This window comes from Macrobrachium rosenbergii, unplaced genomic scaffold (genome assembly GCF_040412425.1).
Source record: "Macrobrachium rosenbergii isolate ZJJX-2024 unplaced genomic scaffold, ASM4041242v1 171, whole genome shotgun sequence".
NCBI classification, from domain to species: Eukaryota; Metazoa; Arthropoda; class Malacostraca; order Decapoda; family Palaemonidae; genus Macrobrachium; species Macrobrachium rosenbergii.
The window spans coordinates 4,297,786-4,325,133 of record NW_027100729.1 but is presented as its reverse complement, the minus strand read 5'-3'; the positions used below and the strand labels follow the sequence as shown (position 1 = coordinate 4,325,133).

The following is a 27,348-nucleotide window of genomic DNA, read 5'->3' as shown; positions in this document are numbered from 1 at the left end:
AGTTCTCAAGAATTCAGTGGTGTGGTGCTCATCAAGTTATTAGGTTAAGCCTCAAAAATGCGGCTGAAATAATTTAAAGCTAAATCTTTTTATTAACATCGTGCAAATGTATAAATTACGAGGGTGCAGCAGATACGTGAGTTTTAAGAGGTTGAAACTAATCGCCATAAAATGCTGTAAAAATATAAAAATAATGGGAATGTATATTTCTCTGATTAAAAATGCACCAATGTCATGGAACTTGGTGTTTTACAAGTTATGATTACACGCATTGTATCATCAAATTCACATGGGAAAAGTTAGCCAGGCAAAGGTATTTGAAGGAACGAAAACTAATAACTAATAATAAAAATAAGTGAAAATGGATCAATATTTTCTGACAGATTTCAGCCTTTTGCGGTCAGGTTTGACATCAAAATGGCAATAATTGTGGCAAATTGAAGTTTCATGTTTATAATCATGACCAGACTTCAATTTGACAACCATTATTGACATTTTGATATCAGACTTGACATCAAAATGCTGAAATATGCCAGGGCGTCAGGCTGTGTGAGACCCTTAAAATGTACCAAGTTATTTCAGCCAAATCCGTATTGAAAAGAATGAAGTCAGTTTTATATATAAATATCTCTGAAAATGAGGTTGAATTAGCCTTATCAATTAATATTTACAAGGAAATTATCCTCTACAGCTCTCAAAGTCGAGAATCGTGTCAGGTGCTAAGTCGATGTCTGATGGCTAATACGTTCGAGAAATATTTATCTTCGTTCCTGTCTCTCCTTATTTCCTCTCCTGTTTTCTGTGAGGTTCAATTATACGAAAAGACTCATTTTCTAATAAGAAGACGTGAGGGAAACTCTTAAAGACTAGAAATCTTTAACGAAAACGGAGATCAGAAAGGCAAAATGTACGTTTACAACCGTAGATATCTTTACAAGTCATCCATTGGGGAATTGGACTTGGAAAATTTTTGTGGGTGTGGGCCATTATACTTCTGGACGAAATTCTGGTGGTTTAAGTCTAAGGGAACTTCACGCCTTGTTTCACAAGACACTACAGGTGAACCAAGCACTTGCTGAAGTACGAAACCACAGCCATAAGAGCGAACGTAAGCCTAGGCTTGTCTTGGTGGCAGCCTTGCCACGCCTACCTCAGTCTTATTTACTTAAACATCATTCTCCGACATTTGAGATGGTCTGACATCATATCTTCCCTAGCGGCATAGAAAACTGGCGGATATCTTGGAAAGCACGAGGGAAGTCTATAAGAGACTTCTTCCCATCTCGGCAATCAGCTGTTGTCAGCTTAGGAAACTTCAAGCCTTTTGGGTCGTGCTTCAAAGTTGGTAACCGACTGGTTTCATCATTACCTCCAGCTGAGGGCGCTCGCTCTCTCTCTCCTTCGGGGCATTGCAATGCTGGGTCCGAGGAGTAAAAAAAAAAAAATATTTTTCATTATCACGAGTAACCTTCCCGATATGATTTTATGGGTCTAAATAAAAGGACGTACGATTATCTCATGGTCTTTATTTACTTTATCATTGGCCTACAATGTTTATTAGTAATATTTATGTCACCACCTATGACGTCATGTGAAACGCTCATACACTCAACCTACCTGCATGGAGTGACGTCATGACTAAGACGTCACCTAATTTTCCCACCTTAATCAGTGTGGTGATCGACGTCACTACTACGTGTGAAATGGGTTTTACTCTTGTGCAGTGGCGTCACAACTATGAAGTCTCCTAACTTTTCCACCATAAGCTGCACGCAATGACGTCACAACTGACGTCATTTTTGTACCGTACCTTCAGATGCGTGTAGTGACGTCACTGACAACTGATTTTTCTACTGTAACCAAAGATATATATATAAGTTTATGTCCTTCTACATGGCTCCTCTCAAACCTGTCGTTTTGGCCTTAAGTTTGTTATAACTCTATTTCTGTCCTCACTAGTCTTGCTTATCAAGTCTTTAACACTTTGAGAACTGCTTTATTCAGTTTGTTACCCTGATATAGGGAATTTCACCCCCCCCCCCCTCTGTGTTATTTTACGTACCCTTTCTGCAAGTCATCAGTGACCTTTGAAGAACTTATCTTTGACCCTTGACCTTGGTACTATTTTATCTCAATTGTAGCTTCATACTTTATAGAGACAACCAATCACATTTCAAAACTGCATATACCACACAGCTTTAACAATCTTTTTCTGCCATTCTTAGCAGTAAATCTAACTTGCCATTTCAAAATGAACTAGAGTTTCATAGACTCATAAACCGCCACCATAGAGAGACCCACCCCTTTGTCAAAAGACAAGCAGAGTAATATTGATGCAACAGGTGATTAAGTAGTTTCACCTGTGACTTGGCCTGTTGTAGACGATGTGTACTTCAGCTAGGAAGTACTGGGGTAACTTGTAAAAAACTGGTGTCAATGAATGGAATATGTGAAGCATACAAATAGCTGCATTCAGGAACTAGACAAAGAAAGTATGGTGCCTACCAAGTCAAAACCACTCAAAATTGCTTGAGGAAATCAAAGACTATTGGCCCTGTAAGACGACCAGGCAGTACGACCTGATGGTGCCACAAACATCTAAAAGATGCAGTTTCAATCAGTACCTGTGGGAAGGGATTCGTCTCAACAATATCCTGCAGCAATGAGTTTTGCTCTGGGAAACCACCTTGCCATAAAGCAGATTCTTAGACTTGTGTTAACAAAAGTAACATCTGAAGCATACAAATAGCAGCGTTCGGGAACAAACTAGACAAGAACGTGGGGTACCTGTTTCGACAAGACCCCCAAAAAACATTCCTGCAAAATTACTTAATAGGCGACAGACTTTAAAGGCAAAAGACACTCCATATGTTCTAAGCAGCACACAGTCAAGAGAATACAGAAAACAAAATCAGCCAACCATAAATGGATTCAGACAAGACATCAAAATATCCTAAAGTAGCCAAATAGGTAAAGTTCTATGGGATAATGAGAGAGATTTCCTAGTTCAGCACGTTTCTGGACAGCAGCAGAAGGCTAGCAACTTTCAAGTTCTTGGGTCAATGATCTGCAGAGAAGCCTAGGTCTGATGGTCTACAGCAGTGGTTCCCAACCAGGGGTTCATAGACCCCAAGGGGTCCATGGAAGAATTTTAAGGGGTCCATAGAAATGACAGGAAGGGTTATTGCCTCCTGGAATGATGAGTGTCATGAATATACGTGATATATGAATAAGAGAGAAAATTAATAAATAATCTTTATTTTACTATGGCAATAGTAAGTGCAATAATTAATTCATATTGCTATTCATAGTAATACAGCTATTACAGCTATTACAAAGGGAAGATGCTTATATAAATGAAAATCACTAATCAGTTTAACGGACCGAAGCCGCAGCCATTGCTGGTATCCGAACGCAATCATGAATCCACTGATGTAGTAATGGCGTGCCAGCTGTTGGTATACTGCCGATACCTGTTCAAAGGCATAATCAAGGAGGAATTTCTTTGCTGTCAAAATCTTGAAACGTCAAGTACGGCCACTGATGTGATGAATGCTGTGTCATCGTTTTTTGACAAGCATGGTTTGAGTTGGAATAATCTTGTTGGAATCACAACTGATGGAGCTCCAGCCATGCTTGGGTCGAGGTCGGGTTTCCAAGCAAAAGTAAAATCCAAAGCACCAAATGCAGTTGGTGTGCACTACTTCATTCATTGGGAAGCTCTGGCTTCTAAATCGCTTCCTTCTGGGCTTTTCACAATTTTCACTGGTGTTGTCAAGGTCGTGAACTATGTGAAAAACTCTGCCCTCAACACGAGACTGCTCCAGCAACTGTGTCATGACATGGAATCCGAATATAGTTCCTTGCTCTTTTATACATCCGTCAGGTGGTTGTCTACAGGGAGATTTTTGTCCCGCTTCTTCTCTCTTCGCCAGGAAGTTGAAATGTTTCTTGATGTACAGAAAAAATGTGACCCTGTTGGAGATATTGAAATCAGAACACTTTGAGCTCTGCCTTGCTTATCTTGTTGACATATTTGAAATCTTCAACCAGCTGAACTTGGGACTCCAAGGAAAGGATTCAAACTTGCTCAGCCACTGTGACTCAATACATGCATTTTTGGCCAAATTGGAGCTGTATAAGAAGAGAGCGAGTGTAGGAAAATGTATGATGTTACCATCATTGAATGAAGTTCTTGCTGATGGTCAGCTTTCAAGCACCTTGTCCAAGGAAATCATGGATCACTTGTCTCAGCTAGATGATGAATTTCGCCGTTACTTTCCTGACTTAAGCCCTCAGCATACAGGATTAGCAAAAAATCCGTTCTTATGTCAGGTTGATGATGTGTTAGAAGACGCACAAGAAGAGTTCATTGAGCTTATCCACGATTCAACAGCCAAGAATGTGTTCCAGTCAAACTCCTTGTCTAGCTTCTGGTGTTCAATGATGGAATCATATCCAAAAATAAGTGACCTGGCAGTTCGAGTTCTTTTGCCTTTGGCTTCAACCTTCCTGTGCGAAAGTGGGTTTTCTTCATTACGTGCAATAAAAACAAAATCAAGGAACAAGCTGTCTGTGGATGATGACTTGAGATGTGCACTGGCTGCCACTGAGCCAAGGATTCATGAGCTGGTTGCTCAAAAACAACCACAAAAGTTCCATTGAGAAATATAAAGTGCCATACTTTTTTGTAACCAAGAAAAAGTTTTATTCACTGCTGTTTTTGAGATTTTTTGTGGTTTATTCATACATGTGTTTTATTCATACAGGTTTTGTGATTTTTTTTATTCATACATGTGCTAGCAAGCTCAAAAATAGGGCAAGTATTATAAAGATAGTTTTTGCGTACAATACCTAAAACTATAACAACATTAACCTAACATTTTTCCTATGTATTTTACTTAAAGAAGTGCTGAACGGAACGTTTTCTGATTTCATATAAATAGGCCTGCAGCTTAATCAGCATAACAAATGCAAGGCATTTTACACGAATATATTCATTTTTTGCAGAAAAATCTTTTATTAATTTTGCTGGCTTAAACTATTTCGTTGTAGGGGTCCACAGGTGAAAAAGTGACTGGAAAAGGGGGAACGGGACAAAAAAGGTTGGGAACCATTGGTCTACAGGAAAGCGCATAACCATTGCTGGCTGTTTTAAGACAGGAACAGTAACAAGACAAGATGCTCGGGCAACCTAATCACAGGAACTCTTAATCTTGTACAACCAGGATGTTTCTTTCCTTCCAAAGAACTTGAAAAAAGCTACAAAACAAACCTAGATACCAAAAAATAGGAAACCAAAAGACTGTCAAGTCATCCAAAAGGATTTACAGTCTAAGACTGTCGTTGTAGCCAAATTTCAAAGCAATATTAACAAAAAAATTGCAAACACACACAGCAGAAAAAACTGCTACTCCGAAAAAAGAAGCTTTATCTGTAGATCTGCAGCATACATGGATGTCCATCCTCCTGAACATAAAGGACGTTTTAAAGATACAAATAACTTGTATAACACAAGGAACGAAGTAAGCTCCAATGTCTACAGGACATAAGAAAGCAATGCAAATGAGTCACATGCTTCGCCCAGCTTACAAGAAACTAGACTCAAGTCACAGCAGCAACCACCCACAGCGATGTGACGGAGGCTGCAATGATCAGAACACTAAATTAGACAGTTAAAACACTGTCAAATGAAAGAGTTAATCCAATTTCATAGGGTATATAAAGCAAAATGAATCTGCTAAATAAAACAAGAGACTGGTGTACATAGGTCAGTAACTATGACTCAGAAGTAGACTAAAGTTAAGTTCAATCTCATCACTTGAAAGAATACAAGGAATATGTGAGCTTTAATGTCAACCAGACAAAGCAGTGAATGTGAAGAGCATAACTAGAATTCACGATGACCTAACTTACAAGCAACTACACTCAAGTCACAGCAGTAACCACCCATGCCAATATGATGAAGGCTGCAAAGATCAGAACACCAAATTAGACAGTTAAAACACTGTCAAATGAAAGAGTTAATCCAATTTCATAGGGTCCACAAACCAAAATGAACCTGACAAGTAAAACAAGAGACTGGTGAATGTAGACATGAAACTTTCTGACTCAGAAACAGACGAGAGTTTGTGCACAATAGGCTTCAATGAGCAGGACTCCAAATTGGACAAGTTCAAAAACTGCCAAACAGAATTGTTAATCCATCTCAGAGCAGACAAAGCAAAAAGAATTTGCCAAGTAAAACAACAGCCTGCCAGATGTAGGACAGATATTTTCTCTGACTCAGGTGTAAAAGACTTGATTTTAGGGTCTGTTTTGAGAGAGAGCACAAATTGATCAGGTATTGACAAACACAAACACAATATTTATTTTGACAAAAACCAGATTAACTATTCCCTTGCAAAACTGCATATTTACTTTTTTCAAGTTGTAACTTCTCCTTTGTTACTTTAAGACAAACATTTTCCTTTCATAAGCACAAACACTCACTTGAGAGCAAGAAGTGTAGTCTATAAATCTTAAGAGAGTTACCAGTTGAAGTTGGAACTGCATGATATTTAAGGTATCTGGTAAAACGGAACAGTTTTTGAGATATTCCTTTCCAACCTCGCTTTCAAGACACACTATTAAAGATTCCCAGACAGATTTACAAAGCTGTCAGCCAAATAACCCTCTTTCAATGCACATCGAACTTGTAGGATATATTCTCTTGAGAAACAAATTCTTATATTCCCTCTGCTGGAATCAATTAAATCTGCAATGTGTCATATCTATTGAAGAGTGGTTGGTCTTGATGTTGATGCTGTCCTCTCCATACATACCTGGAAAACAAAAAACATACTTCAGTATTCAATGCTTGTCTTATCTTAACACTTTGCGTATTTTCCTATTATTAAAGCAGAGTTTGAACTCATTTCAAAGTACTATTAAACTCCTGTTTATAAAGATATCAGGGGATACATTAAAGAGATAAAATGAGACGAAGCTATGGAGAAATAAATAAGATTGCAAGGAGCGTAATATCTTAAGAGCACAGGAAAAAGGTTTAGGATCTTCACAAGAAGGACTTTGTTGTGTTCGCTAAGAGGACCACAGGGCCAGAGTTCCTGGACAAGATGGGGATTCAGGGAATTAGGAGCTTAATACTGAAGGCACTGAAGAAGGCTATTACTTGCTCACTAACACATCAAGAATGAGGGGCAGGGGACCACTGATAGGAACCTTAAATTTGGGGGTCCCTTTAACTAGGTAGAAAAGTAGGTGTGAGGCAAATCAAGCATCTTAAAGGGGTTAGTTCTTACTGAGAGAGAGAGAGAGAGAGAGACCTTACTTACAGACCTTACAATTCGTTCGGGTTGCCCCAGGTCCCTCAGTGTGAGGCACCTTTGATGTCTACTAGAGAGTTGCTAACGCATCTTCCGGTATATTTTGCATCTTCCAGTCTTGGATGGTCTGGGATGCATCTTAGATATTTGTCGAGCTTATTCTTAAACACATCTACGCTCACTCCTGTTATGTTCCTCAGATGAGCTGGTAGCGCATTGAATAGACGCTGCATTATCGATGCTGGTGCGTGGTGGATTAATGTCCTGTGTGCTTTCCTTAATTTTCCTGGTATAGTTTTTGGCACTATTAATCTACCTCTGCTTGCTCTTTTGATAATTTTAGTTCCATGATGTTTTCTGGTAATTCCTTCTATCTGTTTCCATGCTTGAATTACCATGTAGCGTTCTCTTCTCCTTTCAAGACTATATAAATTTAAGAATTGTAGTCTTTCCCAGTAGTCAAGGTCCTTAACTTCTTCTATTCTAGCTGTAAATGACCTTTGTACACTCTCTTCTTTGTGCAATATCCTTTTGCAGTGTGGGTACCATATTATATTGCAATATTCAAGTGGACTACGACGATGACGTTTTATAAAGCATAATCATGTGTTCAGCTTTTCTAGTTTTGAAGTGCCGGAACAACATTCCCATTTTTGCTTTTTGCATTTTGCCAATAGAATTGCTATTTGATCATTGCATAACATATTCTATTCAACATCACACCAAGGTCTTTAACTGCTTCCTTGTTTGTGATTGTCTCATTATTAGGTCCTTTATATGCATATAGCATTCCTACTTTATCACCATAGTTCATTGATTCAAATTTATCAGAGTTAAATACCATCCTATTTATCTCTGCCCATTTATATATTTTGTTTAGGTCTCTTTGTAGCGAGTTCCTATCTTCATCACAAGCAATTTCTCTACTTATTCTTGTGTCATCTGCGAAACTTCTACTACTGAGTCCTTAACATTACTGTCTATGTCTGCAATCATAATCACAAACAGCAATGCAGCTAACACCGTACCCTGTGGTACACCGATATTACCGTAGCTTCATCCGATTTCTCATCGTTTGCAATCACTATCTGTTTTCTATTTTGCAAAAATTCTTTTATCCATCTTCCTACTTTGTCAACAATGTTATGTTTTCTAATTTTTTCGCTAATATATTATGATCTACCTTGTCAAAAGCTTTTGCAAAGTCTAGGTAAACCACATCTGTATCTTTTCATTTATCATATTTTTATATATGCTTTCATGGTGGACTAACAGTTGGGTTTGTGTACTTTTTCCGGTACAAAACCATGTTGTCCTATATTGAACAATCTATTTTTCATTAAATGTTTCATTATATTTTTTTCATTACCCTTTCATATACTTTCATAATATGAGATGTCAGACTCACAGGCCTATAATTACTTGCCTCTAGTCTTGAACCACTTTTGAAAGTAGGAGTAATATATGCTAATTTATGCTCATCATAAATCTTGCCAGTATCTATACTTTGCCTTAATAATATTGCTAGCGGCTTTGCGATTGAATGAACCACTTTCTTTAACAATATGGCAGGTACTCCATCTGGTCCTGCTGCTGATCCATTTTTAATATCATTAATAGCCTGCACAATATCGGCTTCTGTAATATCTATATCTGATAAGTATTCAGTATTTTCATCTCTTATTTCTGTATCATTATCTTCATTGTCAATTCTAGGTGTAAATTCACTCTTATATCTTTCTGCTAATATGTTACATATTTCCTTTTTTCATTCGTTAATCGCCCTTCAATTCTTAGAGGGCCTATTTCTACTCTTATTGGTCAACACGATGGGCTTGCTTATACGAGAGCATGTCTTCATTAGCAGGACGATTATATAGTAGGCCATTCATCACAGCCTTCGTGATCTTGGGTCGACTTGAGCCAAGAGTTTGACTAAAATTAGTATTACAAGAGAATTCTTGCTTAATGAGTTTATTACTAAAAGATTTCTTCAAGCAGAAAACATACTTGAATCACAGCTGTCACGGTACCTTTCGGATAACTGAAAAAGGATATAGCTTGAAATCTCATAATATGGTTAAGGGTCGCCGAAAATAGTTCAGCTACCTACCAGCACGAGAAGTTCAGTTTTTCTGGATATCGAGTCAAATGATATTAACATTTTAATGAGCCACTTTTTACATAATATAGCAGTTTGACACGGCTTCGTCATTTCATCAGACTATCAATACGACTGAGTAGCGACATTTCAGAACACAATTTACACACCACCGCTGATTCCTTCCCAGACTCTTTAACAGAAAACAATATAGCAGAAAAAGTTTATATAGCAAGAATACTACACAAATAGCAAAGTCACAAATGCAGTGCTTTTTTTAATTGACACATCATTGTATATACGCAGACGCCTCAATGAGACAATGTAGACTTAAGATCTGCAGAGAGAGAGAGAGAGAGAGAGAGAGAGAGAAGAGAGAGAGTATAGCTTCGAACAAATGTAATCTATTTAGAGAGTATATATATATATATAGTATACAGGTAGCATTCACTCATTGAGGCAGTATTCTTTCAGTTAAAACAAATTAAACGGCTTATGAAAAATTAAATTGGAGAAGTTACTTTCTAACAAAAGCTACACAGCATTAGTGTTTGCAGTAATGTGTAATGCACGCGAAAGGTGTTTCACGTTGACACTGACGTCCACGTAGGCGCAGTGGATTGAACGCAATTTAAAAGCAGCCGACAAGCCAAGGCTTCTGAAATGTTGCATTACAACAAAAACCTTCGATCGTCTAAACTATTTGGTCTTGCACTTCAAATAGCAAATATTACTCGTTCAATGCGTCATCCGCAGTATAACAGTCGTCACGATGATAGGCAATCGTTTCAGTCACAGCCTTACAGATCGACAGATGAATTGAGCCGCATTTGCCGCACACGTCCTCACCAGCAGCTGAAGCAGCCACCAGGAATCGTTTTCTCAGTTTCGGAGCGAATTGAACAAAAATCTTAGGGTCACAGGCCAGAGATGACTCAGAGAAACATTCCGTCATTCAGCAATGTTGAAAACACTCTAGAGTGGTGAGTAAGATGAAAGAGAATATGAACGAGGTACTGTGCCAAAGAATGGTTGAGCAGTCGAAAGCGACGCCGGCATAAACCTAAGCAACGTTTACGCGCCGCGTGATGTTAACGATCACACTGGGCCTCACATGATGACTCTGGATACCGAATAAACCGCACTCATCACATTTTTCACAGAGCCAGATGTCACACCAGGCCTTCCGATTCTTCTCGCCCAGTAAAATCAGATCGTGTTCGTCACAGACACCGAGTTGCAGTTATGCTCACACCCTAATTCACACCTGCAAATCACCAAAGAGTAGATGCTTCCAGCCCCAGCGAATGACGATTTGCCAGAAATCGTTGGCGCCCCCAAATTCCAAATTAAAGATCAAAATACCATTTTCCAGAATTTCAGCAGTCGCTGAAATTTGTAATTCTACCTAAGAACATGAGAAAAGAATTTCACTTGACCAAGTCTTTTACGCTTGGAGCATTCGTATAAACACTAATATTTCGACACGCTCAGACACCATTGGCACGACTCCCGGAGCTATAGTCCTTCACTGCCAGAGAGGAATGGCTTTCGCCAATCAGAAAGCCCGAGTCGCGTCATCGCCGCGGTCAGCCTCTTTCACTGGACGAGCTTTGCCTTGGGGCAAAGTGCTCGTAAACGATCTTCATTGGCTCATTAACAACGACTGGTAGTACTGCGGAAACATCGATATTCAACGCAACAATAACACATATTACTTATAACAGCAGGCGTACGATAACAGCGTCGCCGATAATGAATACTGTAGGAAAATAGAATAACAGGAAAAGAAAGAGCCTAAAAAAGTATTTAAACGAAACATCAGAACCCAAATATAGGAGTAAAGAGTTGTATGTGTTTAAATACATACATTAACAGGTACACATACATACATACATACATACATTACACACGTACACATACAGTATTACATACACAGTATATATTTAAATATATATATATATATGCATACAGTATGTGTATATAGCATACATGTATGTGCAGATTTTCTCGATTGCTGTCACCTGTCGACTGTTGATTCTATTGGCTTCTTCGTTTTTGTATAGCTTCAAGGTGTTTACAGACATATTCCTGACTTACCTGCTGCCTGGCTGCTTAAATGAGAGAGAGAGAGAGAGAATATATAATGACGACTACTGGTTTAAATTAAAGAGATCATTTCCGATTTCGGCAGCTTGTTCTCCGCCATTTTCGCTCGGTACCGGCCGCACGGTGAGCCAGCGCTCACTGCAAGCTCCGCATCACCAACCGGTGAGCGGACAGTGACTTCAGCTTCTCAGCACATGCACAGCCGTTGAGCGTCCTTACCGAGTCCGAACTTCTGAGAAAAGCTGCCTGAATGTTATTGATGAGCTGCGCTGTCGTTCCGAAACATTATCAGCAACTCCCCAGGCGCGTTCCCACCTTCTCAGTCGACGTGTCCAAGAACAGAAAGACAACCGCAGGGGGCAAGACACCTCATCGTTATGTTCTAATGTTCATCCACATCTCTTCACTTCCTCAGAAAGCAGGATGAGAAAGGACTGGGGGTTCAGACTGGGGACTAGTTTAAGAAAAGACGCTGAGGACCACCAGGTGATCAGCTGCCGTTGTGTGCCTGCCGAGCACAGAAACAGAAACAGTTGTGTCGTCTTCGAACCTTTCTGACAGAAATCTGCGCTTCCTATTGTGTCCATGAGATCCTCTGCTTGGGTGAGACTTCTCTGCTTATCACTATCTCAGCATCACGCATACTGAGGATTTCGTAGCACTAAGTAAAGTGCTCTCCATCAGATTAACCAGTCGTCAAGATACCAGTAGACGATCCGGCATGAATGGGACTAAGTTGGACTAGAGAAAACACTCGTGAATACCCGGGGAGCGTCGGAAGCTCAAATAGAAAGCAAGATCAACTCCCTGAGGTACTTGAAGAGATGGATGGCATTTGAACAGTTGTCACTCGCGTTCATCGCAGTTACTTTAGTGTCGTTTTCCCGATGGAGGCAAATAAGATTCTGGCCGTTCTATCCCAGTTCGGCTTAATGAAACAGCGTGAGGTCTACATCAGTATCTGCCACGCAGAAAGATTCGCCGTAAAATTCTGGGACGTATCCGGTCACCTACTTCAGCAATTCTTCAGCTTCAGCATGGCTGTACTCTTCTGCATCAGTGCGGCTGAGATTCAGGACTGGCTGCGATGTGAAGATAAACCACCGCAGTAGATAACTGGGGGCGATTACCAGGTGTTCAAGAGCAGAGTTGCCGCAGCTGCCTACGGCATTTATTGAGTTTACTGGGAATGCCATCTCTAGTGTGCTTCCTTCTCTTTCCTTTGTACAGACTGAAAGTGGGCTGAAGGGGCACAGCTCACCTCTTTCCAGAATAGCAGTTGGTGTTCCCAGAACTTGACTGACTTCTTATGTCAGTAGCCTGGCCTGAAGGTTGTGTCACAGTAGTGTAAAGACCAGAGGTCTTTTGGTTAATGCTCATGAACAAGAACATCAGTCTGAGCCAAAGCTTGTTCAATCGCAGTATCTACTGTCCTTCAGTTATAGAATCATAACGGTTCACGGCGCCACCTCGTGTCTTACATCGGCTAGTTTAAGAAAGAACAGTGTCTCTTCGCTTAAGAACAGGTCATTCCTGCCGCCTGGCGGGCGCAGGTAGAGACGGTTTCACATGCCTTCTCGAAAGCGGAGCTTCGCGATAAGCGTCGAGAGTACACTTGATACCGTACCACAGATCCAAATCATGAGACGTTCGAAAGCATGGTGGTGGCTTGTTGTGCCGCCTTAAAGACAACATTTTCGCAGCATGCAACGAGACACCGGGATCTCAGCCAGATTCGTCAGCCTGCAGGTGCACGTTTTCTGGCGGGCGCAGAAATGCGCCGTCAGCAGTTGTTCAGTAATGATTGCAGAGTAATTGTTCGTTCATCACGTTCACCACTTCGATCAGACCCGCAAGCGTGATCACTGCAGTTCAATGAAACTCCGTTCTTTTTCGGTTCCGCAGCGATCGATACACGTACGGCGCGACACCGTGCCGATGAATCAGTGCACATTGCATCCTTCAGACCAGCGGCATCTCGGGAAGCGACTCCAGGGTGTGGTCTCACCATTTCCTCGCAGTGGTGGAAGAATCTGTTATTCCGTAATTTCTTCCGCACCACGGCGTATCGCCCAGTGTACTGCCTAATGACCGAGAATCGCCGCGAATGTAAGTTTCGCTGTCAAATCTCAAGAATCGACGCAGCTGACCGCTATCTTCAGGGGAACCCAGATCGAGGACAGGCCAGAGGTGACGAGGCACTGCTGGCGGAACCAGCGAGTTACCAAACCAGCGGCAGCACACGCCACACGAATGGCGGCGACTGGGCAGAGTCAGCCGGCTTCGCGAGAGCCCAGACAAGCCCCAGACTTCGAGGCCAAAACAGCCAAGAAGACGGGAGGGATCTAAAACCACACGCGTTCGACTAAGAGACCAGCGCATTTACCGGAATCTGCGCCAGCACCGAGCGCCAGCAGTGACGAGTCGCTCGCCTGTCCGTGACACTTCTTTTTCCTCGCCCTGTGTTCGAAGTCAGTAGCGGGGAGAGGCTTTCCACCAGACCTCAGGCACCTGTTCAGTGTCAAGCAGAGGTCTGCACGTGCCTTCAAGCTTCTGGAGACGAGCCGACCCAGGGTCAACACTGTCTCTGGCCTCAGCGTGGGAAGAGCCCATCGCCTTCTCTGTGGAAAGGGGCAAACTCAAGATCTTCAGGGCAAAAGACTTTCTGGGAGGCTGCTGCCAGCCTGGGTGAGCTCAGACAGAAGAGGATGAGGCTTTAGCAGATTGCACTTTCAGACCTCTTCTTTCAACTCATCATCATTCGAGCGAGCGGAACAGAACCTTCATCTGTAGTGGTTGCATTTGCATGTTAGGTCCCGGCAGTGATCGCCATCGTGCCAGCAGCCGTGCGGTGCTGTTAATGGTTCGGCAAGTTGCGAAAGTCGCGCAGGACACGGTGGGAAGAAGTTAGCCAGTCGGTCAGAGTCAGGAAAGGTTCAGTAGCCGAATGGGCCGGCAACGCGGACAGCAGGTGAGCAGGTACCGAGACAGGTGTCGATACGTGATCATATGGTGCAGCTGGTGTCGAGCGTGAGGCGGCGTCGGCATGGAAGCAGGCAGGCATGCGGCCGATGAATGGTGCCCAGGCCCGGCAATGACTTTGCGGCGAGGGTTGATGGCAGCGGCATGTTGTGTGAAACACACAGGCTGCATCGCGCCCTCCGCGCGAGGTGTTGCGCGCCAGATAGATGAGTGTTTATCGCCGGGGCTCCGAAAGGCAAACCTCAGATCAAAAGATGAGTCTTCATTACTCCAGGAAAATTTCTCAATTCAGACAGTCCATCGTCTTCACAGTCTTCACGTTTAATTAAGCGCAGCGAATAAGGCGAGGGGGAGTTCCCAGGGAGAAGCAGCAGGGGAGCTGTGAGGGTCCCCATTTGTTGTCACTGCGATATCAGCTCAGCAGTTTCTCCCTCACCACTCACAGCTCGGCAGAGCAGGAACACTGAGCTAAAGTGAGCAGTTAGCAAGAACACACTTCTAGTGAGCAAAAGGACGCGTGGGTTCGCACACATAGCAGCAGAAGGCTGCTCTTCCTTTCTACCCCAGACATGCTGCATATATGTTTATCAACACCATTGTAAGAGTCACAGGTACTTCTTGAAAGGGACTGTCAGTGCAGACATACTTCAGAGTTGCAGTTAAAGAAGAGTGTCATTGGAGAGTCAAAATATTAAACTGTGTCATTTAATATAAATCATGAAACTGTGTCGAGAGAGCTCCGTCTTCAGCATTGTCTGAGCGTGATCGATTCTGCAGGCCTGCGCACATGCAGCGACCCTGCATGACAACACAACATGCACAGCAACTTCACTTTCCCTGTTTTCTTCCATGACCATTTTCAGCCACAGAACACATGGAAAATACTCTTTCGCATGCAGTTGTCATGGCAGTAGCTTGTCTTCTAGATGTGGAAGCGTGTTATGGGTCTTCATAGACCTTGCGATTTTTGTTGTAACACTGAAAAGCCGATTAAACAATGTCACATTACAAGTAATTTTATCAGAAAAATACTGCAGTTTTTGTAATTTAAAATTGCAGAGTGATATAAAAGTGTGTATCCTTGCGATGAGTTATATTGCTTTCGAAGGACGCCACAGAAAAGGTGTATTTCAAAGTGTTCATATTCAAGAACGACTTGGTTTACTGTCTGCACGATATCGAGCCACTCCCAGTTTGTGCTTGTGTAAAGATTGGTTTGCTCGTACAAAAGTGATTCGAACTTGGGCTCAGTCGACGTTAGACCGGTGCTCGCCATTTAGTTGAGAGGCGGTAGAATTGAGGTTTTCAGACACCAAGAAAATTGCATTCAGACTGCATTGTGAAATTGAAGAGTCACTTGGACAACGTAAGTGTTGGGCGCATATTACATGTTGTTTTTGGTGGAATTTCCACAAGAACGTTGAAGAATTTTTTGTAGTGCCTTGAACAAAGGAGATCATCAATGCTGTTATTAAAGCCATCAATATTCACGAGGAACCATTATCACCAGAGGAAGCATAGCATCGCTTTGACGGGTACAAGCATCTACAATTCTGAACTGGTGTTTGAGAGCATTCGCTGCAATACAGGCATCGCGCAGTGCAACAGTAGCTTCGCCAGTATAACGTTTCGCCACACCACCGCATAGCCTGCCACCTGATTCACCTTCGCTCGTTGAACAAAGGGATCGTGAAATACCACGCAAAAGTTATTAAAGACATCACGAGGGAATATCGTTCGCCGGAATGTTGAGTGAAGAAGTAGCACCACGGTAAATCATGCGCAGCACGTTTGCATCCCACCACAGATGCCCATACCAACGATGGTGGCACGACTGGGCGAGTACTTCTATGGACTGCAAGGCCCACCACACGTATTCAAGATCATATGGCTCTCCTCATTTCTACATGCAGCAGCCACACATAAGGCTTCCATCACAAAATTCTAGAATCAGGGTAGTTTACATCTGTGCATGGTGTCAAAGTCAACAGTATAGCTGTTGTACACAATGTGTTTGCCACTATCATTTGGATTGCATTAAGTTGAGCTTGTCACTCCTCAGAATACATCCGTGTTAACCGTAATATGCGGCTTCATTATCAGTTTTTTCTCTCACCGTCCTGTTCTCACTCCGTGTTCCTCGGCTGTGGCAGCCTTTCGCACTATTTAATTTATCACATAGATATGGCGTTGCTCAGCATTTAAGCTGTTAATAGAATGCGTGTTCTTCCTCTCACTAGGCCAAATAGTCACAGCAGTCATAGAGAGCAGTTAACACATTCAGCAAATGACGTCTAAAAGCAAATGTCAGCAGATCCGGCAGGCACCCCTCCTCGACTGTAGTGCCAATCAAGCCTAGTGCCCAGCCAACGTCGTTTCACCACCGAAAGTAATTCTAATGTAAAGGATCGATGATTTGTATCGTCGGAACAGCAGCGCTGCCATTTTCAATGCTCGCCATAGGGTTACCCTCAATATTGAACACATAGATTGCGTTCGTTACTTTTAAACTTTAATTTAGTTTCCTTTTCATACCAAAAATTGAAAGATTTAAAATTAATAGTAAAATTAATTACCATACTTCTTTGTTGTTCCCGGGATTTCTGACATGAATGGAGGCTCGATAAGGTCTCATCCAAGGTTAGACCTTCAAAATATTGCTGATTTGCTTTGTTATTTGCGATTCCTGCATCAATGGTGACATCATATTTACGAGAAAATGGCAGCTTATAAAGATTTCGCTATTTTGTACGAATGTCGGCCGTAATTAACCCGTAACTCCTCAGCCCACCAGGGGTTTCCATATACCAATAGCGAGCATACGCACCAGCAACACCGCCCGGCAAGTGCAATACCTGGAAACCGGCTTCGTTACTTTAGGGCTGACGGCGTGCATTTCAGCTTGTCGCTGGAATGGAATTTGCCGCAGCTTGGCACTTACCAATTATACGCGTTGCCGCCACCGCCAGTCACCGCCCGTGCATCTAGTCATTTCAGCTTCTACTTCGAGCAGGGCGCCGTCAACAATACGGCGCTTCAATTGTTTGTTAACACATTTCGACCAAAAATAAATAAAGCCAGTAAGGCCTAATCTCATTCTGGCTTATCTAACGCTGGTTGGACAACAATATTGATCAACCACGCATTTATACCTATTTCAATGCATTCACCACCCTTTGTTGTGAATATTGACCGATAAATCATTATTATTTAAAAGCTCAACATTCATTTAGTATACTTTGCTAATAACATGAATATTGCAACACCCACCACACTATTAAAGTCACTACTGAGTTAACAACACGACACTTATAATTTCCACTTTAATATTCAATTTAACATACTAATTTTCACTGTCGTCATAGCTCATCAACACTTTCAATGTTAATTATTTAATCTCTGTAAATATAATTAAAAATTAATATGCTTTTATAACTTTTCTTCAAACGTTGATGCAATATCTTCGAAAATTATAATCGACTTCCGGAGCTTGGCCAGACAGACTGTGCTTAAAAAGTCATCTGCGAGTTTTATACCAAAATGAAATTTGCTCCAGTTTTACCGTGTTAGAAAAACAAAATAAATACAACAGTTATTAAAAAAACTATAGCTTCTAAATGTGCATTTAACGATAATAAGATGAATGATTAAATACCATGCCATTCGGAATTAAAATACTGAATGGACTTTATCTCTCCCATCTACCAGGTTCTATTCTTGCGAACTGAGAAAGGAACATTTAAATGGAATTCTTTTTTATTTTTTGTTCATTAAGTTGGTGTTTATAGTAAACTGTTGCACCCATAGTTCGGGATGCTTGCAAAGAGTCTTTCATAGTTGCTCTCATCCTCTTCTCTCTTCTCTCTCTCTCTTCTTCTCTCTCTCATATACATATATACATACATACATATATATACATATGAGATAATAAAGACAAATTTTCAGAGATCTATTACCAAATGATTACTTAGCCGGGGAAAACTGCAGTTTGTCATCAATGAAGGGAAAAAATATTGTCGCTTCCTCAGTTACTGCACTTGTTGTCTTCAACTTCTTCAAACAGCGACGTGAGCCCACTGCATCAATTTATGTCGAGAGAGACTGGCAAGGGCCGAGGCAGAACAGGTGATGCAGACAGCATAGTCCAACATAGCACTGAGCCCAGCAATGATAAAGGCAGCGTTGGGGGAACGAGCCACAACCTCATCTGCTCGTGACGGCTTCCACCTCGACCGAGTCAGTGACCAAAGAACAGCACAGCTGACGCTTAGCGAAGACATTGTCTTCCTTCTACCACCTCTCAGAGCCACCACACGTAACTTAGCTAAAATTTCAGCGCGAAAAGCCTTACCGCCGTCATTATCCGCCGAAGCCACTGCAGCGATCGTCGCAATGGTTCTCCAAGTCAATAATCATTTTATTCTACTAAACTTCATTTCAATTCTTTTCTAAGTGCCAAATATCATCACCTGTCGTGTTATCATAAATGTTCGTGTTTGAACAATCACATAAAATTGGGCGTTTTACATTTTCCGTGTCGCTTCTTTACCTACGTATATATCAGAACCTTACCGGTTCAATTCGTGAACCTTCGCAGGGTTCAGCAGCAGTGGAGTTTCTCTGACTGCCTGTGTCAGCATATCAAACACACCAACGATAAATTTCATCTTTCCCAGCCCACTGTTCCTCCTGTGCCTGCACACGCCTCGACAGTCCAGCCTGCTTCCGACATCTACAAGCAAACAAAAGAGAATTACTGTGTTGCACTCAAAAAATGTTTAGTAGCCTAAATTCGTATAATCTTTAATTAAAACCTCTGTCTCCAGCCTCTGCCGATCCCAATCCTTTCAAACCTCTATTTATCCCGTTTCCAGCAGTTCTATTAACTGTGCTGATTCCAGGCACATATGTTTCTCATAACTTCATCTGTCATTTGAAAGCTTCTTTGCAAACACATACTTCATATTTCTTTCAGTTCGTGCTGTTAAACGACCAGCAGGAGGTCGCACTAGCAGCTTGCTGTGGGATTTTGTCTTAGCTTATATTATCACAAGTTCCGTGAGCCCAGTTACACATATACATGAGCATATGTATACAGTTGATGAAATATACATACATACATATATACATACATACATACAGCATACTATTGATCAGAGTAACATGAAATCTGAACCATACAGGTGATTGCAGTTTATCATCAAAACTAAGGTGATATTACTCGACAGAAAGGAGAGAGAGAGAGAGAGAGAACTGAATGGTTTATAGTCCTGCTGACAAAATAACACCAGTGTTGAAAGGAGGCATTTGAAAGGTGTATCAGGAGGAACTCACAGTTGCACCAGAAATAATATGTCAAGTTCGTATGTTCAGCAGCAAAACATCTCGTGTCCATCAGTTACAGGTGGGATCTTTCTTTCCTTCCTGTGAACAGAGCTCTCGGTCCAACCAGTCACAGACTACCAGGATTTCATCAGGTGTTCCTGCGAACAAAGGTTTGTATTGTGTTGAATAAAAGCGTTCTTGGGCAATGCTTATTCACTTAGCAACATTGGTCACCCTCTTCCGTATTTTCTGCCAAAAAGCTGTGCAGCATAGACATGTATTGGCAGGTTTCCTCTCAACATGGAAGACACCGTCTGAGTATCAGTTGCCCAGGCCGAATCTCAACCAGGTTTGTATGCTGGGAAAATACAAATTACTTTGTCGTACTGGCTGCTTTGAACATCTGATGATTAATGTAGTTCTGTTTGAAAAATGCAAGTTATTTTAGAAAGCTTCTGAAGAGATTACTGGGGGAGCCTGCGCCATTCACTACTGTCACTTTAATGGCTCGTTAATACTTTACAACAGTCGACGACACTTCAGCCTTTTTTTTTTGCACTTCGGTCGAAGGGTTGGAAAGCAAGATACATGCCATCACTGTGGGCTTCTCCATACAAGACAGCACAACACTTCACCGAAGTAGTTACCGACTGCGAGACTTAGAAACAAATGTCAAGAAAGCGGACCTTATAAAAACAATGGTGGCAGTTATATTTACCTGGCTTAGTGTAGGCTGACAAGGTTTTAAGAGAGATTTCCACATGTTAAATTATCTCTGTGCAAGATTTATTTTTCTTGAACATAGCAGTATTTTAATTGCCGTTTATTCATTGTTTAGCATTTACCAGATTCATTTGTTCATAAAGTTGCCTTGTTTTCTTCTTCATGGTAGCACTTCAGCGATTAGTTTCATACCCAGAGAATCTCGTCGTGCCTGTTTCTAAATACTATTCAGAGTAAGAACTGTCATAGTGCATGATAAAAAAGTTAATATCTTCAATGGACTGTAATAATCATTGTATCAATCAGTAGCTTCAGTAATATATCACAGATTAAAAACCAAATCAACAATATGCGATAGTTCGTCTCCAGAGCCAGATGTTGGGAAGAACATGCCACACCAACAAGAACAATAATGTGCCAGGTCAGTAGTTATCTAATAAGATTTGACGGATCAGTTTACGATCTAATGTGAGGCAAACGCAAGTATTGTCAGTTGCACACCAAATGCTATGCAAGCCGACACATGTAGCTTGTTGGCATATATATATATAGTATATATAGTAGCATATATATATATATATATAAATTTCTCAACAGAAATCTTTTTACAACACTATTCAGCAAACAGTATTGTACAGCTTGGCCATGTGTACAGTAGTAGTATAGCTTCCAGCACTTTCAAGATACTCACAGTACAAACAGCCAAAACAGGTAAAAAGGTACAAAATGATAATTCATGACATAATTAATTATTGGACATGTTGTGTCAGCTTATATCTTGCACCACAAAGTGATTGGTATACAAAATTTTTTAAATGACGCATAATCTCTTCAAAATCTTCAAATATCGCCAGGTGGCGCATCGTTTAGTTTGTCGCCATGATCATCATCACATAGGCCGCGGCTTCCTCAACAGTGCGGGTTCAACTAGTCACTGATTTCATCATGGAAATTATCGTTATTTTGCAATAAGTACTACTGTGCCAGCATGACCAATACGAATGAGACAGCAGTTAATACAATCAATGCCCATGTTCACGCCTTCTTGCACACCGTTCACTTCTACCAATCTCTCTGAGTGTGGGGAGCAGATATCGCGGCTCCTCAACAGCTAAGCATACAGCTTATGTCATAAGCCAAACATTCGCTCACAAATCCTTTTCTATACATGATGTTATCTTCAAAGCAGCTGTAGATGACATATCGCACGAACAGAAAATGTTAATAATATTACTGCGGTTAAATAAAAATCGCCAGTTACTAACGCCAATTGACGCAAACAGAGAAAATTTGACAGGAACGAACATTACACGTGCCACCGGTGGAAACGTTACAGAAACATCATCATAGAAAGAAGCTGTTATTATTTTTTTGACGACATTTAATGATGCAGCATGTGTTAACTTGGACAGCAGGTAAAGATTCATTCTACGCCGACATTTTTAGCAGCCATATCCACAATTTCACCAAAGATTACAGATAACCGAGGGCGGTTATTGCTCCTCAGACGAATTATAAGATGTTTCCTCCGAATAAAGCTTCAATATTACTCACATGAATGCGAATTTACAGCTGCGTTAGTACTTTGTGAAAGGTTCCTTCCATATTTCAGTATATAGCGTTTTCTCCAGCAGCGGTTATCTACATCAGATGATGCTTCTGAAAATAGCTGTGTTATACTGCCATGTGGCTTCGCAAGGTACTTAACCAAAATATTCTTCCCAAAGACATTCTCGCATGAATGCTTTCATGACTTTCTCATATATTAATCATTTGCAGCATACCGCCAATATTTTCTGCTCATGAATGTGCTTTCTCTGCATGTAGAAAGACACATAGAATTTGTACTAAAGGTCAGTTAATGACCATGAACAGTTCAGAAGCTGAACAGACTCAATAGTAAAATGTTTGAAATGTAACAGACAAAAGCAGTTCATGCGAACTGTTAGAGAGGTGAAAAGGGAAGATGGAATAGCAGGTTTAACGAGGCAGCACAGTGCAGTGGGCTCCGCAGCTAGCCGAACGCCGCAAAGACTTCAGCAATGCTTCAAATTGCACCACACGAAAAGTGCACCGATGGGCACTTCGTGATATTTTTCTCCAGCAATTTCATACGAACAAGTCGATAAACAGTACTGCGCCTCAATACCATGAATGGCTTCTCCCGTATGCAATTGCTGGCGAACCGCAAGATTTGGTTTCGAATGCTTTCCACATTCCTTTGCCATGAACGGCTTCTCCAGCAGCGAATTTACATGCTGCTCTGGTTTCGGGAAAATGCTTCATCATTCGCAACACGACTGCTTCTTCCAGCATGAATTCTCATTTCGACATGTGTTTCAACAGCTCACATTTCGCACATGAATGGCTTCATGGCTCTCCTGATAGCGACGCAAGATTTGTTTTCGGGAATAAGCTTCAATAGAATGCTTCTTTTCAGCATGAATTACATAACCGTAAGATTGCTGGAAAATGTTTTCCGACGGCTTTCTTCCAGTATGACTTACGGTCCAAGACTGGGGAAATGTTCTCATCGCTCTTCGCAACAGAATTGGGCTTCTTCTCCAGTATGAATTCATAGGCGACGCAAATATTTGTCAGAAATGCTTCAATAGCCTCCCACATCAATGGTTTCTTCCAGCATGAACTACATGAATCAAGAGGCTTCGCTTTCGGGGAAAAAGCCATCATTCGGTTACATGAATGGCTTCTCCTTTCCTCATGACCATTTGCCTTCTGGGAAATGTTTTCCTGTTATTTCGCATTACGAATGGCTTCTCCGCAGCGACTTCATGAATCTTCAAGCTCTGGTTTTGGGAAATGCTTCTCACATTCACGCAATACGAACGCTTTCAGTAGCGAATTCATTTGACATGTAAGCATTTGCTTTCGGGAAAAAATAAGCTCAATATTTTCGCATTACGAACGGCTCTTCCAGCATGAATTTTCATATGACGTAACATTTGTTTCGGGAAAATGCTTTCACACATGAATGGCTTCAGCATGAATTTCATATGAATCGTAAGATTTGCTCATGGTGTCGCTTTTCAATACTTCGCATTACGAATGGCTTCTTCCAGCATGACTTACATGGCCAAGATTCGATTTTAGGGGAATAAGCTTCATTACTCGCACATGAATTGCTTTCCAGTATGAATTTTCATATGACGCAAGCATTTGTTTCGGGAAATGCTTCAATATCTTCACACATCACGGCTTTCTTCCTCATATGAACTGTAAGATTTTGCTTTCGGGAAAATGCTTCATTCATTACATATGAATGTTTTTCTTCTTCGGTAGATATCATTTCAAAGACATTTCTGTAAATGCTTTCTTCACAGTCGCGACTAAAGCTTCTCTTTCTCCATCTTCGACTATTCCTTCTTTCTGTTTACTCTTTTGCAAGTTAGTGATCTTTTCATTCAATTACCGACTTACTTCATATGAATAGTTCATCATTCATACCACAGAATACTTCCGGTTTGTTTGATTTATCAATGGATCCAGATAAAGAGTCATCATTACTGCTCACTAGCAGCACATGTTGTTTTCTTGACGAGCGGAAGGCGGTGATACGCACTTCAGTTTCACTTCGTGAGTTCTAAATATCGCCGACTATTTTGCTTGTTCAGCTTCTGTTTCAAAAGAAATAATGTGCTCACTGACAATTTAAACATCAAAATTGTTACAATGACATTCAATAAATAAAGAGCACAATATACCAGATTTTCATTGCTGATGGCGACCTAATATGTCAACAGATTTTACTGTTGCCGATTCTGTAGCAGTGAGCGTCACCACTGGTTACCTTCATGTGCGTAAAGTACCATCATTGCAGTGTTATGATAGTCAAAATCGATTAGTGTAGTGAAATATTCTTTTTGAGGGAGAATTCGAAATCAAAAGAATGCAACAGAAAGTTAGAAATGGTGAATGTCACACCGAAAGCAAAATAACCACTCTAATTGTGTTCTGTAAATGTCTCAAAAGCCAATAAAGGTGCATTTGTGTTATATCCATATCGTTCAACCAAATGTTGTTCACAGCATTTAAATATTTTTGAGGTACGATAGCAACAATAGATTAACAGTTATTGATTTTTCCCTTCACACGTAGCTTAACATTAGCAGTATTATATAGTCATTTTCTATTAACAAATAAGTTGCGAATAGAAGATCAGCATAAAAATGCGCAGGGGGTGTCAGTAGGAAAGGTACGGCATGATTCACATATATAACACCATATTATCTGCAGACACAAGAAGAAAAACATAGTAGTGGTGAATTTGAGGCTGATTTTCAAGCAGAGCGAAAGCCTGCTCAGTTTTCACTGATTGTGCCATTACAAGACACAACACATTTAACCTTCCAAGACTGCCATCAGTGTTGCTGGTCTCACAGCTACTCGGGCGTGTTGTATCTGTAGTAACAATCAGTGAAACTAATTTGAAGACTTTCTATCTCTCTTGAAATCATTACTCAGTTCACTCCTTACTATGTTTTTCTTCTTATTGTCTACTGATAATATGGTACATAGTGTATATGTGGATCACATGTAATTAAGCATTTACTGTACCGTATACCCTTCCTACTGTTACCCCACAAAAAATTCTTATGCTGGTCTTGCATTTTCTATTCCTGGCCTTTGATTTGTTAATAAGAAAATGTTCATAAGTAATACTGTAATGTTAAGCTAAGAAGGTTTACAGATGTGAGAGGGAGGGAGTCAATATTAACTGTTAATCTATTGTTGTATCGTTGCCTCAGGAATGTTTCGATGCTGTGTCTGGACAACATTTGGTTAGATTGTATTAATGTTTGGATACTGGCAAATGCACACTTTGTTAATTGGCTTGAGACATTTATAGGAACCTGAATTAAATTTGGTTATTTTGCTTCAGTTGTGGCATTCTGTTTCCTAACTCTGTTGCATTCTTTTTGATTTCAGATTCTCCTCAGAAAAAGTCTTCTCCCTTCATCAGTTTTGAGTTGTGATCAAGATTTTGGGAATGCTCTGTGTTTGATGGTACCACGCAACATTCCCAATAGCAGTTCTTAAAGTGTAAGAAACAACGGTTAATGATTGTACTCCTGCTTTACAAATTACATCAGCAACCAGTAAAATCTGTTGTGAATATTAGATTCATACATCAGCAATGAAATCTGGTTGTAGTCCTTCAAGATATTGTGCTTTATAACAGATTTATTGGATAATCATTTAGCACTATGTTTAGAGTTGTCAATTGAACACATTGTCTTTACAGAACAGAACTGGACAAAAGTACAAATGAATCCAGAACATTCTTTTAGAATTTCTGAAAAGTGAAACTGAAGGTGCATTATCACCACCTTCCATAAATCAAGAAAACAGCAACATGGCTGCCTTTAGTGAAACCAGTAATGATGACTCTTTGTCTCTGGATCCATTGATGGAAATCAAAATAGAGCCAGAGGTATTCTGTGAGCTCAATGAAGATGACAATTCATATGAAATAAATCTCAGTAGTGAATGAAAAGATCCACTAACTTGCAAAAAGGAAGTAAAACAAGAAAGAAGGAATAGTCAGAATGGAGAGAAGCCTTTCAGATCCTCTGACTGTGAGAAAGCATTTTACAAGGAAATCAATCTTACAAGTGATATCACAAATCCTACCAGAGAGAAAACATTCATATGTAATGAATGTGGGAAAGCATTTTCCCAGAAACGAAATCTTACAGTTCATATGAGAATTCATACTGGAGAGAAGCCATTGATGTGTAAGGAATGTGGGAAAGCATTTTCCCAGAAACCAAATCTTACACGTCATATGAGAACATTCATACTGAGAGAAGCAATTCATGTAAGGAATGTGGGAAAGCATTTTCCTAAAATCAGATCTTGAAGTTCATATGAGAAGTCATACTGGAGAGAAGCCATCTATGTGTGCGAATGGAAAGCATTTTCCATGAAATCAAATCTTACAGTTCATATGAGAATTACACTGAGAGAAGCCATTCATGTAAGGAATGGGAAAGCATTTTCCAGAAAACCAAATCTTACACGTCATATGAGAATTCATACTGAGAGAAGCTATTCATGTGCAAGGGAATGTGGAGCATTTTCCCAGAAACCAAATCTTACATGTCAAATGAGAATTCATACTGGAGAGAAGCAATTCATGTGCAATGAATGTGGGAAAGCATTTTCCCAAAAACCAGAGCTTGAAGTTCATATGAGAAGTCATACTGGAGAGAAGCCATTCATGTGCAAGGAATGTAGGAAAGCATTTTCCAAGAAACCAAATCTTACAGTTCATATGAGAATACATACAGGAGAGAAGCCATTCATGTGTAAGGAATGTGGGAAAGCATTTTCCCAGAAACGAAATCTTACAGTTCATATGAGAATTCATACTGGAGAGAAGCCATTGATGTGTAAGGAATGTGGGAAAGCATTTTCCCAGAAACCAAATCTTACACGTCATATGAGAATTCATACTGGAGAGAAGCAATTCATGTGCAAGGAATGTGGGAAAGCATTTTCCCAAAAATCAGATCTTGAAGTTCATATGAGAAGTCATACTGGAGAGAAGCCATTCATGTGCAAGGAATGTGGAAAAGCATTTTCCATGAAATCAAATCTTACAGTTCATATGAGAATTCATACTGAAAGAAGCATTCATGTGTAAGGAATGTGGAGCATTTTCCCAGAAACCAAATCTTACATCGCCATATGAGAATTCATACTTGAGAGAAGCCATTCATGTGAAGGGAATGTGGAAAGCATTTTCCCCAGAAACCA

General features: G+C 40.7%; 1 long non-coding RNA gene and 1 pseudogene across 1 annotated transcript in view; one reads left to right on the top strand and one right to left on the bottom strand.

Annotated features, from left to right (window-relative positions):
* Nucleotides 1-2,004: 2,004 nt before the first annotated feature.
* Nucleotides 2,005-27,348, bottom strand: part of LOC136838111 (uncharacterized) — a 271,933-nt gene continuing 246,589 nt past the window's right edge. The window contains exon 2 of the long non-coding RNA XR_010852876.1: nucleotides 2,005-6,824. This is a non-coding gene — a long non-coding RNA (uncharacterized lncRNA). The remainder of the gene's footprint in view (nucleotides 6,825-27,348) is intronic.
* On the top strand, nucleotides 25,943-27,235 carry LOC136838208 (zinc finger protein 568-like; annotated as a pseudogene).